The 3,072-nt window shown below is 35.2% G+C and overlaps 1 pseudogene; it reads right to left on the bottom strand.

Annotated features, from left to right (window-relative positions):
• Positions 1 to 323: 323 nt before the first annotated feature.
• LOC119640656 lies at positions 324 to 1,400 on the bottom strand (annotated as a pseudogene).
• Between the last annotated feature and the right edge of the window lie 1,672 nt (positions 1,401 to 3,072).

The raw sequence follows: 3,072 nt of genomic DNA, 5'->3' as shown, positions 1-3,072 counted from the left end.
TTTTCGCAATAAACACACAGAAAGTTCAATAGATTATAATAAGTTTGAGAACTTTTAAAAATGTATAACGCAATAAAGAAATTAAATTGCAAAAATTTTTCCACAAAGAGAAAAATATGACCACAGCGCTTGAACAGAGTTGCCGATTGTGTACCTGTTACCTATTTTTACTAAATCACGTTAATTTGATGGGTAAGTTTTCTGAATTGTCAAAGTCGCAAAAATAAAGATAGGAAACTCAAATTCGGCGCAAACATTCCTTAGGTTTTTTTAGGTTTAATTTTTCGTAAAACATTTTATTTCAGTTTTTCAAAGCAATTCACACAAGAACCTGTAAATTGGAAACTCTACGCTTTATTGGAGGTAACTGGAATATGTAACTGCAGCATCTGTGGTCAAAGAAAACTAAGAAAAACAAAAACAATCAATATATAGACTTCGTTTCATTTATACCTCTGCTTAAATACCTTATATGGCGCGGGCGTGATCTTGATTTAACTGATAATTAACAAATTTGTCGAAAAGATAACCGCGCTGCATAGATTCAAGCAATATGCGACCTTCTCCAATATCCAAAGTGATTTCTCCTGAAGAAAGCTTAAAAATGTCATATATTAAGGGTTAGTAATTTTGTGGGTACAACATTAACATTAGATGTGATTATAATCTTACACATTTAGGTAAATAAAATTCGGCTTGTACTTCTTCGATTTGGTTGTCGCGGACACGAGCACGTAGTTTATACTCAGGCGTAATCGATGTCGAATTTTGTTGCTTAAGTTCTTCAGATTTTTTTTTAAAGCATTAAATTCCTTAGAGTCGATTTCTTCCATCAACGTCTTATGGCCGGCACTAGAAACTTGTAGAACTTTTAAGTTCTTTATGTCCCCATCGCTAGGATTTTGGTATGAACTCAATATCGTTTTAATGTCGTTATTGCGCACACGATGCGTTACTAATGTTCCGATGAATTTACGATTATTTAATATTATTGCTTTGTCAACCTTTATTTGCACATTGTATCTGTCGTTCAAGGCTTCGGCAATCAAAGCTAAAAAGAAATCGCGAAACAGTAACGATTTCTCAATTTTGGAAAAAAATTTCGTATTGACTGCTATATCGATAGCGTCCGCTGGATTGTCGGATTTATCTTTGGCTATGCGTGGCTCCGAAATACTCATCGGTATACGAAATGGACTCGGCTCATCAGAATTTAGAATGGCCGTCAACTGATCTTCAGTGAACCTCAAGAACAACCCGACATACATCCGGTTTTTTTAATGTCATACCAGTGGACAAATCCTATTGGAGTGGGCACTACCCTTCTCGTTGGAGCAATTGTATCATTGGCAACAAAACCAACGAAATTAGAAGAAATCAATATGGACTATCTGGCACCTTTTACCCACAGGTAATTTGAAGCACTTCAAACGGAATAATTTCAATCCATTTGATTCGCTATATTTCTACATTAGTAAATACAGACTTACATCTTAAAAGACCGACAAATGCAAAACTTATCAAAGAACTTTTAGAAATGAACAATTATCAGTGCTATTTCGGTAAATTTTTCGATGATGTTTGACGGAAAAATATTATTTAGAAGATTATTGAAAAGGTAATAAACGGAAATTAACAATTTTTGGTAAAGAGAAGAAATAACACACAAAAGAACAGTAACAAGAATAGAGGGAATTAAAGATTTAATCCCTGGACATATTCACATGTCTCTAACTTCAAAAGAGGGGGAATATGAACGTCTGAATGTTATATTCGCATGTTCCCTTTATACGCACACGCCATAGTGCATATCGCAAAAATAATTGTGTAACTTAAACGTGCCTCATACATGAGCCCAGTCAAATAAGTAACTCAAGTTCATTTGAGATTTATCACGAATGCAAAAAATTTTCGATCATTTTAAAATATGCTTCAAAATATCGACAAATATTGTTAAACTTGATTCGATTACAGCTTCTTAGTAACCAATTATTGGCAAAACATTAAGAGACAGAACATTTTATATTTAAAGACATCTTCCCTGACTCTTTCATTATTGTTTGTTTGAAGCTAAAGCGTCAAATCTTCACTTCTTAAGATGCCCAATTATGCATGACCGACAATAGATTTGTTGGGAAAAAACTCAAAAAGGGATTCCTTGGTCATTGTTCTACATTTTATGGCAAGGAGTAATACCATATAGCATTTCAAATGGCTTTGAAATATGTAGTAAATATTTTTTCGATTACGAGGATTGTCATAAAAGAATAACTACGTAATTAAATAAATTTTTCCTCAAAGATTTTTGAAAGAACATCTGAAGGCTTTGCAAATATTTTCAGATTCTTTCGCAAGTTCATGGCAAAACCGCAAGATAACACTGAGCCTGTTACTTGAAACTGCCGCTATGTTTCCAAATTGCGAAGCGCACGAATTTCGTTCCGTATACTATCGCTAGCCAAAGCATAATATATAAATGTATATAAATCAGGTAGCGTAGCATTAAAAGGACATTCTGAGACGCTAAGAGGGAGTTTGTCGCTTACGACTAAATCCATGTAAGAGGCAATCTGTATACCAAAGACAATCCAACCGCCCATTAAATAACCAATTATTCCGCCCGTTAATGCGCCTATACTGTTCGTCTAAGGGAATATATTCGTTTATTATTCATACCCAAATATAAAGTGACCAGGGCCGACACAATCCCGGGTTTATATTTGGCCTCGCCCAAAGATAATACAATATCTATAGCTTCCTTACGGGCACCTTGAACAAGTAAAAATTGGACGATAGCGAATTTGCTGGCAAAAGCTTCTTCTTTATTCGCAGTACAAGCTGCGTGCTTTTGAAGCAATTCTACGGCCTCTTTGTGCTTCTTATCCTTGGTGAATTGAACGGCCCTGATATGTAGAGACACATATCAGGATATTGTTCCGCTAACTTCGTGCTGAGTAGATGTATCTGATCACTGGCGTTCGTAACCAATGCTAGAAGACAATTATTAAGAGCAACTGCTTTTTTCTGTCGTGCCGTCAACTTGTGCTCACAGACATCTGCAATAACTGACTT

The sequence above is a fragment of the Glossina fuscipes genome, unplaced genomic scaffold (genome assembly GCF_014805625.2).
Source record: "Glossina fuscipes isolate IAEA_lab_2018 unplaced genomic scaffold, Yale_Gfus_2 121, whole genome shotgun sequence".
NCBI lineage: Eukaryota > Metazoa > Arthropoda > Insecta > Diptera > Glossinidae > Glossina > Glossina fuscipes.
This window is presented reverse-complemented; position numbering and strand designations above follow the sequence as displayed.